Here is a 15,016-nt window from a genome sequence, read left to right on the forward strand (position 1 = left end):
AGCTGCCACGAACGCCTTTACGTCCCTCTCCATGGTGGGCCACCAGAACCTTCTGCGAAGAAACTCCAGCGTCCTGGATGTGCCTGGATGACCGGTGAGTCGAGACGAATGCCCCCACTGCAGAACTTGTGAGCGTGCCGTGTTGGGAACAAAAAGGCGACCTGGTGGGCTGTTGCCAGGGTCTGCCTCCCTCTGTTGCGCCTTTCTGACCAGCGTCTCAATCCCCCAGCGAACCGGTGCTACAATTCGAGAAGTTGGAAGAATAGGTTCTGGTTGTCTCTCCCGCTCAGGTGGATCAAATTGCCTGGAGAGAGCATCAAGCTTGAGATTCTTGGATCCTGGACGATATGACAGGACAAAGTCGAAATGATTGAAAAACAGTGCCCAGCGAGCTTGACGGGAGTTAAGCCATTTGGCCTCTTGGATATAGGCCAGATTCTTATGGCCTGTCCAGACAATGAACGGGTGTTTAGACCCCTCCAACCAATGTCTCCACTCCTCCAGTGCCAATTTAATTGCTAGTAGTTCCCTGTTTCCAATATCATAGTTTCGCTCTGCAGGAGTGAGTCGGCGAGAAAAGAAGGCGCAAGGGTGCAGTTTGTTGTTGTTAGACCGCTGGGACAAAATGGCACCCACTCCTATATCAGAGGCATCCACCTCGACAATGAAGGGGAGCGAGGGATCCGGAATCACGAGGACAGGAGCAGACGTGAAGTGGCGCTTGAGATCCTCGAAAGCCTGTGCAGCCTCAGCGGACCAACTGAACCGGGTGGAAGCGGTTTTGGTGAGGGCGTTGAGAGGGGCAGCAATGGTGCCCAAGTTCCTGATGAATCTCCGATAGAAATGAGCAAACCCCAAGAAGCGTTGCACCTGTTTGAGAGAGGTGGGTGGTGGCCAATCTCGGACAGCTTGGGTCTTGCCAGGATCCATTTGGATATTGCCGCTGGAGATGATGAAGCCCAGGAATGAAACCGTGGAAACGTGAAACTCACACTTCTCAGCCTTGACAAACAAGAGGTTGTTAAGCAGACGTTGCAGGACTTGCCTTACATGCTGGACATGATCGTGAAGAGTTTTGGAGAAAATGAGAATGTCATCCAGGTAGACAAAGACAAAGCAATTCAGCATGTCTCGGAGGACGTCGTTGATGAGCGCCTGGAACACAGCAGGGGTGTTGGTCAATCCAAAGGGCATGACCAGGTTCTCATAGTGCCCAGTAGGTGTGTTGAATGCCGTCTTCCACTCGTCCCCTTCGCGGACACGGATGAGGTTGTAGGCATTGCGGAGATCCAATTTTGTGAAGACTGTGGCTCCCTGTAGTAGCTCGAAGGCCGTCGACATGAGCGGAAGAGGATAACGGTTCTTTATAGTAATCTTGTTAAGGCCACGGTAGTTGATGCAGGGGCGGAGACCTCCATCTTTCTTACTCACGAAGAAAAAACTGGCACCAGCAGGAGAGGTGGACGGACGGATGAAGCCAGCGGCGAGGGCGTCACGGATGTAATCCTCCATGGCGGCGGTCTCTGGAGCAGAAAGAGAGAAGATCCTACCCCTAGGTGGGCATGTCCCAGGCAGGAGGTCAATGGCACAGTCATATGGCCTATGAGGGGGAAGTGATGTGGCTCGAACCTTACTAAAAACCTCTCTTAAATCCTCATACTCAGGAGGCACTCGGGACAATTCAGAGTGAGATGGGGGCTCCTGGGGCTGGGAAGGAGGCTTGGAGCGAAGACAGGTGGTGTGGCAGGCGGAGCCCCATTCCGTAAGCCGGCCGGCAGCCCAATCCATGCGTGGATTATGGCAGGCCAACCAAGGGTAACCCAGAACTAATGGAAACTCGGGAGAGTGGATAAGGGAGAATTGGATGGTCTCAAAATGTTGTCCTTCCATGCCCAAACACAGGGGGGCAGTAAGATGGTGAATAGTTCCAGAGCCCAGGGGTCTTCCATCCAGGGCGATAACAGTGAGGGGGTGATCTGGATGGGTCAGGGGAATCTTGAGCTGTTTAGCTAAACCCAGATCCATGAAGTTACCATCGGCCCCAGAATCCACCAGGGCCTTAAGATCATGTTGTTGATTGCCCCAGAAAAGGGAAGATGCCAGCAGGACCCTAGAAACAGTGGGGCCAGGAGGGATGGCTACGCTCATCTCAGGGCCCTCCGTCCTGGACGAGCCCTGGCTTTTCCCACCAACTCTGGACAAGAAGAGCGAAAGTGGCCCAGTTCCCCACAATAGAGGTAAGATCCCTCTCTCATTCGGCGATCACGTTCAGGCTGCGAGAGACGAGCTACTCCCAACTGCATGGGCTCCTCTGGAGCAGTCAAAGATGGACTTGGGATGGCTCGGAGGCTCTCGGATGTCTTCGAAGCAGGGAAGGCTCTTGTTTCCGGAAGTGGGGTGAAAAAGGAGCGGCGTTCTCTTCGCCTCTCACGGAGACGATTATCCACTCGAATGGACATATCAAAGAGAGACTCCAAATCACTCACCGAATCTCTGGAAGCCAGTTCGTCCTTGACTTCATCCGTGAGACCGTGGCGAAAAGTGGCGATGAGCGCCTCCGAATTCCATTGGCTCTCCGCCGCGAGAGTGCGAAACTCAATGGCGAAGCCCGCAACGCTACGAGCCCCCTGGCGAAGCCAAAGCAGTTTGTTAGATGCCTCTCTCCCACTGACAGGATGATCAAAGACCTTTCTCATTTCCTCAGTGAAAAGTTGGTAGTTTGAACATGCCGGAGTTTGCTGTTCCCAGACGGCCGTAGCCCAGGTAAGTGCTTTGCTGGTGAGTAGCGAAACGATGTAAGCTACTCGGGAACGGTCAGTGGGAAACAATGAAGCTTGCAGCTCGAAAGCCAGGGAACACTGGGTTAGAAAGCCTCGACATCCTCCCGGGTTACCGTCATAGCGCTTGGGTGCAGGTAATCGGGGTTCTTTCAGAGGGGGAAGCGAAACCGAAGGAGTGGGTAACGGTGCTGGAGTAGCTTGGGTCGCCTGACTCTGGCTCTGATGGAAAGCAATGACGAGGGCCTCCAGCTGTTTCTGGCTTCGGGAGAACGACGTGGCGAAGCACCGCAGTTCATCCAAGATCAGTTGTAGATGTTCAAAGACTCGTCGTGGCCATTGGTCCCTCTCTGCTGGGTCCATGTTTGGCTCAGTCTTGCTGTGACGAGTGGCACTGGGTGAACCCAACTGCAGGAAGGCAAACTCAGGCAGAGGATAGGTTGCAAACACAAAGATAGACTTTACTAGAAACAAACAAAATAACAACAGCACAGATACAGGCTAGCAGGCTGGCAAGAGGATCACAAGGCAGTGTGAAACTCAAGACAGAGCACCGGACATAAAACTAAGCACCACTTAAATAGCAGGCATATAACCATGCACAGGTGAGTACGATTAGGAAGAAAGAAGGAAACAATTAAGAGTTCATGGTGCCCTCTGGTGGCGAGGCGAGGTAGAGCCTGGGTCATTCCTGACAATGGGGAGGTGAAAGTCTATGGAGAGGTGAATGTCTATGGGGAGGTGAAAGTCTATGGGGAGGTGAAAGTCTATGTAGAGGTGAATGTCTATGGAGAGGTGAATGTCTATGGGGAGGTGAAAGTCTATGGAGAGGTAAAAGTCTATGAGGAGGTGAAAGTCTATGGGGAGGAGAAAGTCTATGGGGAGGTGAAAGTCTATGGGGAGGTGAAAATCTACAGGGAGCTGAAAGTCTATGGAGAGGTAAAAGTCTATGAGGAGGTGAAAGTCTATGGGGAGGAGAAAGTCTATGGGGAGCTGAAAGTCTACGGGGAGGTGAAAGTCTACGGGGAGCTGAAAGTCTACGGGAGGTGAAAGTCTACGGGGAGCTGAAAGTCTACGGGGAGGTGAAAGTCTATGGGGAGGTAAAAGTTTATGGGGAGGTGAAAGTCTATGGGGAGGTGAAAGTCTATGGGGAGGTAAAAGTCTATGGGGAGGTGAAAGTCTATGGAGAGGTGAAAGTCTATGGGGAGGTGAAAGTCTAGGGGGAGGTAAAGGTCTACGTGGAGGTGAAAGTCTGCGGGGAGGTGAAAGTCTACGGGGAGGTAAAAGTCTATGGGGAGGTGAAAGTCTATGGGGAGGTGAAAGTCTATGGGGAGGTGAAAGTCTATGGAGAGGTGAAACTCTATGGGGAGGTGAAAGTCTATGGGGAGGTGAAGTCTATGGAGTGGGGAAAGTCTATGGGGAGGTGAATGTCTATAGAGATGTGAAAGTCTATGGGGAGGTGAAAGTCCATGGAGAGGTGAAAGTCTATGGGGAGGTGAAAGTCTATGGGGAGGTGAAAGTCTATGGGGAGGTGAAACTCTATGGGGAGGTGAAAGTCTATGGGGAGGTGAATGTCTATGGAGTGGTGAAAGTATGGGGAGGTGAAAGTCTATGGGGAGGTAAAAGTCTATGGAGAGGTGAAACTCTATGGGGAGGTGAAAGTGTAAGGGGAGGTGAAAGTCTATGGGGAGGTAAAAGTCTATGGGGAGGTGAATGTCTATGGAGAGATGAAAGTCTATGGGGAGGTGAAAGTCTATGGGGAGGTAAAAGTCTATGAGGAGGTGAATGTCTATGGAGAGGTGAAAGTCTATGGGGAGGTGAAAGTCTATGGGGAGGTAAAAGTCTATAGAGAGGTGAAAGTCTATAGAGAAGTGAAAGTCTATGGGGAGGTGAATGTCTATGGAGAGGTGAATGTCTATAGAGAGGTGAAAGTCTATGGGGAGGTGAAAGTCTATGGGGAGGTGAAAGTCTATGGGGAGGTGAAAGTCTATGGGGAGGTGAAAGTCTATGGGGAGGTGAAAGTCTATGGGGAGGTGAATGTCTATGGGGAGGTGAAAGTCTATGGAGTGGTGAATGTCTATGGGGAGGTGAAAGTCTATGGGGAGGTGAAAGTCTATGGGGAGGTGAAAGTCTATGGGGAGGTGAAAGTCTATGGGGAGGTGAAAGTCTATGGGGAGGTGAAAGTCTATGGGGAGATGAAAGTCTATGGGGAAGTGAATGTCTATGGGGAGGTGAAAGTCTATGGGGAGGTGAAAGTCTATGGGGAGGTGAAAGTCTACGGGGAGGTGAAAGTCTACGGGGAGGTGAAAGTCCATGGGGAGGTGAAAGTCTATGGGGAGGTGAAAGTCTATGGGGAGGTGAAACTCTATGGGGAGGTGAAAGTCTATGGGAAGGTGAAAGTCTATGGGGAGGTGAAAGTCTATGGGGAGGTGAAAGTCTATGGAGAGGTGAAACTCTATGGGGAGGTGAAAGTCTATGGGGAGGTGAAGTCTATGGAGTGGGGAAAGTCTATGGGGAGGTGAATGTCTATAGAGATGTGAAAGTCTATGGGGAGGTGAAAGTCCATGGGGAGGTGAAAGTCTATGGGGAGATGAAAGTCTATGGGGAGGTGAAACTCTATGGGGAGGTGAAAGTCTATGGGGAGGTGAATGTCTATGGAGTGGTGAAAGTATGGGGTGGTGAAAGTATGGGGAGGTGAAAGTCTATGGGGAGGTGAAAGTCTATGGAGTGGTGAAAGTCTATGGAGAGGTAAAAGTCTATGGGGAGGTGAATGTCTATGGAGAGATGAAACTCTATGGGGAGGTGAAAGTCTATGGGGAGGTGAATGTCTATGGAGAGGTGAAAGTCTATGGGGAGGTGAAAGTCTATAGAGAGGTGAAAGTCTATAGAGAAGTGAAAGTCTATGGGGAGGTGAATGTCTATGGAGAGTTGAATGTGTATAGAGAGGTGAAAGTCTATGGGGAGGTGAAAGTCTATGGGGAGGTGAATGTCTATGGGGAGGTGAAAGTCTATGGGGAGGTGAAAGTCTATGGGGAAGTGAAAGTCTATGGGGAGGTGAAAGTCTAGGGAGGTGAATGTCTATGGAGTGGTGAAAGTCTATGGGGAGGTGAAAGTCTTTGAGGTGGTGAAATCAATACATAAAAATGTTTATTTTCTATTGACAAAACTATTTCCTTGTAAAGTAGAATTTAAGTTTTATTCCAGTTACATATTTATTATTTTACCCTCAGGATTCAGTGCTTCATCTACTTTGAATCTGTGAAATTTATTTGACAAGTAGATAATTGAATTAAATCATATAGTATTGAAGTATTTATTATTTTAATATAAGACAATTTTATCAACAATCTAATCTAAATTGTTTCCACAGAAAGTGTACTTTATCTGCATGGTGAGGCTGTTGGAGACATAAAGGTATCTGCTTCAGGTGCTGATGTAAACTCCCCTTTTATTGTTCCTCCCACGGGATTTCCATTCCTTGATTCAATTTGGGATAGGATATATGTAAGTAGATGTAAAATGTTAAATTTGTTCTCATTAGTTTCCTAATAATGATCTGAGGTCAGAGAATCTAATCGAGATGATTCATTTTTCTTTTGGAAAAATTATTATGTCTGGTGAGCTTATTCAAAGGAAAACAGTAAACAATGCATGCAGGGCGGAACTAGGCCAATATCCATTAATAATCACTATCCAAAAAAGAGCCACCAAATTTTGGAATCACCTACAAATGAGCAACCCCCAATGCTATCACTACGACGCCCTGAAATGCCAAGAGCTGACCATAAAGAAGAATACCCTCAGTCAACTAGTCCTGGGACTCAGTGAAGTAACTACTAACACTACTAACAATAACCAGCCCCAGGACAGTGACAGCGTAACACAAAGAATTCGACCCAACACAATCGTCGCTAAGCAAAAGGAAAAATATCTGACATATTGGGCAGAAACAACAAAAACCCAAAGCAAACTCAATTGCTACTTGGCCCTAAACAGACAATACAACATAGCTGATTACCTGACCATGGTAAAGGACAGCAAACTGAGAAAAATCCTGACAATGTACAGACTTAGTGAACATAGCCCTGGCGATCGAAAAAGGTAGACACAGGCAGACCCGGCTACCAAGAGAGGACAGGATATGCTCTCACTGCAGTCAGGGAATGGTGGAGACAGAGATGCACTTCCTCACAGCTTGTAGAAAATATCAGGGCATAAGGGAGAATTTCTACCCAAAATTTACAAAAATATGCCCGGAATTCAGAAAATTGAATGACGACCAAAAACTCCCATACCTACTAGGGGAAGAGAGAAGTTGCATAACACTAGCGGCACACTATGTTACAGCTTGCCATAAACAGAGGGACAACCACTAAAGATAAGATAAGAGTATATATAAATTATATGAAAGTATATTTATACACTCAGGGATATATCTGTTTATACACTGTATGGATAGATCTGTAATTTTGTGAACAAACATGAATGTTTTCCGATGCTTTGGCAACATAAGATGTAACTTGTCATGCCAATAAAGCGATTTGAATTGAATTGAATTGAGTGAATGGGTATAGAGGTTTTGACATTTTCAGAAATGCTTGGCGTTGACAGAGCAGTGGATCAGGGCATTGGGATGTAAAGTGGTAAGACTTGGTTTTGCTTTGTTAAACATCAAGCAATTTCTAAATTTGATTATGTTTTGATTTTAGAATACAGAGGTCTTGGAGTGTTAATTTAAATTTTACTGTAATCAGTAACTTACAAAAACAGATTAGTTAATCAAAGTGGGAGTAATTCTCAGCAGGAACCTGCATTTTGTGTTAAAGCTTTTCAGTGTCAGACAGTAATTAAACACGTGTCAATTATTCACAGCTAGTGTTGTTGAACCACTTAAGGATTTATACAGAGAATCATGGAGATCTCTCATTACAAGGCAGTGATCTAATTGAGGGATTTAAATAATATCATAAATGAAAAGAACAAAGTCCCCAGTTTACTTTAATAATCTGAGATTACAACCTTGAAATCACGCCCAAAATATCTGGTGGAACATTTGGTCTTCCTGTTATTGAACCTGCTCAATTTTCATTGTATTGATTTCAATGGAATGAAAATTGGGCAGGTTCTACAACAATCTAAACTCAGAGACCCCCCATCTCAAATTTCAGCGGTGGGGTTTTTTGCATAGCTGGCACAGCAAGGGAAACCTGACCCGAGCCGATCTGCCCTTCCAAAGTGGATGGAGTCCTCCAGAGGCCTAAATTCTTTGGCTTCCACTGTAGCCATACTGACAAGTGCAGGCAATTGATTCCCTCCAGGGTGGATTACCTTACTCAAGTAAAGGTTTGAGATCTTCAAAAGGCCTCACTTACGAGACTTACGCCAGGTTTCCACTGAACGGAGTTCTACTTAGGCCTTTCAAAAACATAAAGGGAGGAATTTCCCAGGGAAGCCCGGGAACTTCCCATGCTATGCCCCCTTGTCGCAAAGGGAAGAGGTGGGAAAATTCACTCATGGCTCCCCTGACCAGAATTTCAAGGTCGGGTTGAAATGTGCCTGGACCCAACCCAAAGTCCATTTCCCCCTCTGCTGCTTATGCCTTCTCCATGCCTTAGGAATATATTCTCCTCTGCTCTTCTGAAGGTGTTGACTCATGCTGGGACACAGTTCTGCAGGCACTGGTTCCTGGTATCTATTCTAAGTGGACATTCTTCAGATGTGTTCAGATGAGTGTTGACAGCCTATTTGACTGTGAGGGCATAACAACTAAGCCCAAATCTGTCCTCATTTATATCCACACATGTCCACTTTCCAGCAAGAGGCATTGGATAGGAATCAGGAGCAGGAACTCTATCTAATTTTCCCTTCCCTAGTCCAGGGCGCCCATTACCATATTTCTTTAATTATCATAGATGTAGGTGAAAAATACAACTAATTTAAATTTGGATCATTTATATTTGGTTACAGAATATTTGTTGATAATCAAGTGAATACTTTTGAAAAAAGGTTGAAAGATACAAACAGTAGTTGTGTTGAATGGTCTCTATAATTATGCAACCTATGATGCCCCCTTAGATATGTGTAATATATAGAAACTGGGGAATGAAGAACTAACCTATATCAGTCAGATCCTAGTTTACTCTCTATATTCAGCCTGTAATCAGGAATGCAATATGATGAAATGCAAATGTTGTAATCCTGCTTGCACTTTTTTTCCCTTCTAGTTTTCAGATAACGGCCTGATTCAATTTCAGAATTTCCAGTCAAATGAGAAGTATTTATATCCAAACCCATTTAAGAATGGATTCGTAGGCAATGAAACAGTGCCTATGTTGGCTGTGTTCTGGGACGATGCTGACCTCACACTTGGGGATGGGAAGTTATTATATCAGGTTTGTTTTTAAAACCATGCACATCTTCCTGATTAGGAGCATTTTCTTGATTGCTGAGGTACAGCTCCATGGGCACCAGTGGCTCTCCAGTACCTTCGCCAAATGGCCATTTTTCATGTGTGAGCCAAGACAATGAATGCTAGCAGGCTGTTTGACTATGGCACAAGTGTAGCCAAGCCTAAGCAGTTGCTACCTGATGTCCAAAAGCACTCATACGGAGAGGGGCAATGTATAATTAATGTAATTACAGTAGTCACCTCTTATAGTGCCTAATATGATTCCATTGTATTTTTAGCAACATAACAAAGGTGATGAGGATTCCTCCTTCCCCCCCCTCACTCCCTCACTCCCTCACCTTGAAATCATTTTTGCTAGGGCAGGGAAATAAAATGTGTGTCAACACATGAAAACTATTGTTACAGGTCAAGGTAATTAAGACACACCTAAGTCATAGAAATACATGTTCATAACAGTGATCAAATGAGTGATTTAAGGTAGGAATGAATCCCTTGTGATGTTGCTCATAGTAAATCAGAAAATACATTGCTTGATAAGGACAGGAATGTTATGCCACATAATTTATGAGGTATTATTCTGCTGCTAAAGTGTGCATGTAAAGACCACAAATTCAATTGTTGGAAAATGTATGTAGAAATATTAAACTCTAGGGGGGCTAAGTTCGTTTGATTTGTGCCTCCCATTAGCACCCTAAGAGGGAGCTAACGGGGTGCAAATCAACTAGCGCCTGGGCATGGCGCCGCTAACGCCTCCCACAAAATGCAGCGGGAGGTTAGCAGTGGTGGGAAGGAAGGCCTGCAGTACCGCGGTGCAACATGTCGCAGCTCGTGGCGCTGCGGCACATAGCGCCGCGGTTTTGGCTCGCAGCGCCCCAAGAGGGACACGGGGCGCTTCCAGTAGCGCCCCTCCTCCCTCTCATGGTGCTACCTGGGAAAATCGGCTGCAGGGGTGCTAACTTTTTCTGGGCGCTAAAATTAGCGCCCCGACGAAGCTACCCAATTTTTACCCCTAGGAGTGAAATTGATAGGATGGGGTTAAAACTCAATGGCCCAAAATTCCTGGGACTATAGTAAGTGGCAGTTACGCTTGGTGGAGGAGGGGAGTAAAGCATGAGCCGGATCCCGCTTCACCAGGATTTTGACTAGACCTGGAAATTCTGGCTAGAAGGTGGAGGAATAAGTATATCTTCCATCCACAGCCCCCTACGTCAAGGGGTGTATTGGGAGGGGAGTTCCTGGACTTCCCCAAGAAATTCCTGCCGTATGCCCTTAAAAGATCTAAGTGGAACGCATGCCAGTGGAGACCTGGCATAAATCTCTTCAATGCCTTCTAAAGGTCCTGAACCTTCACTACAGTAAGATAATCAATCCTGGAGTTGGAATGGCTGCAGTGGGAAACGAAAACTTCAATAATAACAAAAATGTCTTTGGCCCATTTGGGCCTCAGGAGTATTCTTGGAGTGATAGAGCAGGTTGAACTGGGGTGGCTGCCGCTGATATGCCGTTGCGGACGCCAATGCCCTGTCCTGGCTTTGCAATTGACCCTGTTCCTGGAATTTTGGACAGGGCTTCTGGCCTTGGACAATGGATCCCTCTGCCACACATACACTGGTGGAGTGCTGGGCCCTTGGAATTCCGTGCCAATGTTTTGATACTCAGAGATTCTTATAAACACAAGACTGTTTCTGTATTTAAGGTGCTAATGCTGGAAACCAGATCAAACTAGGGCCAAAAAATAAAGGTAAAGGAAGCAAATGCTGATATTGGAGAGATTACCTAACTAATAAACTTAACTGGTATGTACCTAGTTTACAACTGTTGACTTTAAAGTTCTAAGCGGGAGAAATTCGGTATAGCCCCGTTTGGGCGCTAACCATTCTCGCCTCCCACGAAATTCAGTTTTAGCGCTCCAAGAGAGAAGTGGAGCGCTAAATCAAACGCTAACCACTTCTCTTAGGGTGCTAAAGTGTGTGAGTGGGGCGGTAGCGGCAGAGCGCTGAAGAATGTGCAGTGCAGTGCTACCGGCCTCAGAGGCTCCTTCCATCGCTTAAAGGGAAGGGCCAATGATGGTTTGCAACATTCTTCTTCTTAGTTCTGTGGGACCAGGGGACCGGCGCGACTTCCATTAGAGCCCCAATTACTCTCAAAGAGTGGAGGGCTTAGTCATCGCACAGCAATGAGGCTTCAAAAACTTTCAGCAGGCACCAGACTGGTGCGAAGAATAAAGTTTGTCCTATCTGACCACCACTGCCTTTAATTATCGCTCCTCCAGTGGTCAGCCGAGGTGACAATGCCTCCTGTTGCTGCCTTTGTTGATGCCTGGCGATGCAGCAGTGGGTGGGAGTGAATTTCACATCCGGGGCAGTAACGGGGCGCTGCGCCCTTGATGACATCATGATCTACGGGGTGCTAGAGACTGAGGCGGTAAGTGTTAGTGCCAGCACAAAACCGCCAGGAAAGTTTGCGGGCGTTGCCCAGTCGGTAACCCCTTAGCGTCCCATTACCGCCCCCTGCAGGCACTAACAGGAGGTGCAAAGCAGCCAAATTTCTAGCCCCTAAGTCCTTAAAAGGAAACTGCATAGATTTTATGATTATAATAGCAAAATACTGCGGATGCTGGAAATTCTGAAATAACAACAGATAATGCTGGAAATACTCAGCAGGCCAGGCAGCATCCGTGGAGAGAGAAACAGAGTTAACGTTTCAGGTCTGGGACCCTTCATCAGAACTGGAAAAAGCTGGAAATGTCACAGATACTAAGCAGGCGCAGAGATGGGGGGGTGGGGGGAGGGGGCGGGGTGGGGGTGAGGGGGTTTAGGAGGGGAGGAAGGAATTGAAAAAACATACTGTGAAAATGTTGCAAATGGGAATGGCAAAATCATACTGCATGAAAAATGGGGGCAGGGATTATTATCTGAAATTGTTGAACTCGATATTGAGTCCGGAAGGCTGTAAAGTGCCTAATCGAAAGATGAGGTGCTGTTCCTCGAGCTTACGTTGAGCTTCATTGGAACAATGTAATAGGCCGAGGACAGAGAGATCAGAGTGGGAGTGAAGCAGAGAATTAAAGTGACAGGCGACCGGAAGCTCAGGGTTACCCTTACGGACTGAATGGAGGTGTTCCACAAAGCAGTCGCCCAATCTGCATTTGGTCTCCCCAATGTAGAGGAGACCGCATCGTGAGCAGCGAATACAGTATATTAAATTGCAAGAAGTACAAGTAAATCACTGTTTCACATGGAAGGGGTGTTTGGGGCCCTGGACAGTCGGAAGGGAGGAGGTAAAAGGGCATGTATTGCATCTCCTGCGCTTGCACGGGAAGGTGCCAGGTGAAGGAGAAGGGCTGTTGGGGGTAATTGAGGAGTGGACCAGTGTGTCACGGAGGGAGTGGTCCCTTCGGAATGCTGAAAGGGGAGGTGAGGGGAAGATGTGTTTGGTGGTGGGATCACGTTGGAGGTGGCGGAAATGGCGGAGGATGAGCCGTTGAATGTGGAGGCTGGTGGGGTGAAAGGTGAGGACAAGGGGAACCCTATCGTGGTTCTGGGAGGGACTGACCTCATCTCCTCTGGAGATCTTCCCTCCATGGCCGGCAACCTCATAGTCTCCCAACCCTGCACAGCCCGCTTCTACCTCCTTCCCAAGATCCACAAACAGGACTGCCCTGGTAGACCCATCGTTTCAGCCTGTTCTTGCCCTACGGAACTTATCTCTTCATATCTCGACTATTTTTTCTCCTCTTGTCCAGTCTCTTCCCACCTACATTCGCGACTCTTCCGACGCCCTCCGTCACTTTAACAGTTTCCAGTTTCCTGGCCCCAACCGTCTCCTTTTCACTATGGATGTCCAATCCCTCTACACCTCCATCCCCCACCAGGACGACCTTCGGGCGCTCTGTTTCTTCCTTGAACAGAGGCCCAACCAGTCCCCATCCACCACCACCCTCCTCCGCCTGGCTGAACTTGTTCTCACATTGAACAACTTCTCCTCTGACTCCACTCACTTCCTCCAAATTAAAGGTGTTGCTATGGGAACCTGCATGGGCCCTAGCTATGCCTGCCTGTTCATGGGATATGAGGAACACTCTTTGTTCCAGTCCTAATTAGGTCCCCTCCCTCACCTCTTTTTCCGGTACATCGATGACTGTATTGGTGCCGTTTCCTGTTCTCGCCCTGAACTAGATAAGTTCATTCACTTTACTTCCAATTTCCACCCTTCCCTCACCTTCACATGGTCCATCTCTGACTCTTCCCTTCCCTTCCTTGACTTCTCTGTCTCCATTTCTGGCAATCGGCTTTCGACAAACATCCACTACAAGCCCACCGATTCCCACAGCTACCTGGACTACACTTCCTCCCATCCCGCTTCCTGTAAGGACGCTATTCCATTCTCCCAGTTTCTCCGACTCCGCCGCGTCTGTTCTGACGATGCCACCTTCCATACCAGTGCTTCCGACATGTCTTCCTTTTTCCTCAACCGAGGATTCCCCTCTACTGTGGTTGACACGGCCCTTGACCGTGTCTGTTTTATTTCCCGCACTTCTGCTGTCACCCCTTCCCCTCCCTCCCAGAACCACAATAGGGTTCCCCTTGTCCTCACCTTTCACCCCACCAGCCTCCACATTCAACGGATCATCCGGTCGCCTGTCACTTTAATTCTCTGCTTCACTCCCACTCTGATCTCTCTGTCCTCGGCTTATTGCATTGTTCCAATGAAGCTCAACGTAAGCTCGAGGAACAGCACCTCATCTTTCGATTAGGCACTTTACAGCCTTCCAGACTCAATATCGAGTTCAACAATTTCAGATAATAATCCCTGCCCCCATTTTTCATGCAGTATGATTTTGCCATTCCCATCTGCAACATTTTCATAGTATGTTTTTTCAATTCCTTCCTCCCCTCCTAAACCCCCCACCCCCCCACCCCGTCTCTGCACCTGCTTAGTATCTGTTACATTTCCAGCTTTTTCCAGTTCTGATGAGGGTCCCAGACCTGAAACGTTAACTCTGTTTCTCTCTCCACGGATGCTGCCTGGCCTGCTGAGTATTTGCAGCATTTTCTGTTGTTATTTTACATTTTATGATTATTTTGTTTTATAACAAAGTTTCTCTGCGCACACAGATATATTATTTTTAATATTCTATAATAGATACAGATATAATAAAAACTGTATGTAAGCACGTAAAAATGCCACGCTTCAGATGTCGCACTTTATGACAGGTGCAAAACAATCCTAAAATGCTGTGTGCTTTTCAACTGACAAACACATTCTAGTTGCAAAGATCCCTGATCAAATAACAGTTAAACTCAGAATGACGTGAGGGTCTGTATTCTAATTTACAAGGTTCCCTGACAAAACAACAATTAAACTCTGAATGACCTAAGACTCTGTTTACTTCACAATTAGACTTGGTGGCCTTAAATTAACATTTTTACCATACTGGCAGAATAATATACTCAGCATTACGTGGTATAACACTTCTGTGTTTATTAAACAGCGCATTTTAATTTACTGAGACACCTGTTAGCATAGTATATATTTAAGGGAAGCCAGCATGGATTTGTTAAAGGCAAATCGTGTTTAACTAACTTGATCGAATTTTTTGATGAGGTAACAGAGAGGGTTGATGAGGGCAATGCTGTTGATGTGGTGTACACGGACTTCCAAAAGGCATTAGATAAAATGCCACATAATAGGTGTTATAAATCTCATCATTATAAAGAAACTACTCATGAAATAACACTGGGCAGCCAGCTGGTGGCGCTGTCCAAGAAGTATAAATACTCGGGCGTGGGCCCCTGGGACATTTTATAAGACAGGAACCAGTGAAGCA

Source organism: Somniosus microcephalus, chromosome 3, assembly GCF_052327205.1.
Source record: "Somniosus microcephalus isolate GS21.2 chromosome 3, FLI_Smic_1.0, whole genome shotgun sequence".
In the NCBI taxonomy this organism is placed as follows: Eukaryota; Metazoa; Chordata; class Chondrichthyes; order Squaliformes; family Somniosidae; genus Somniosus; species Somniosus microcephalus.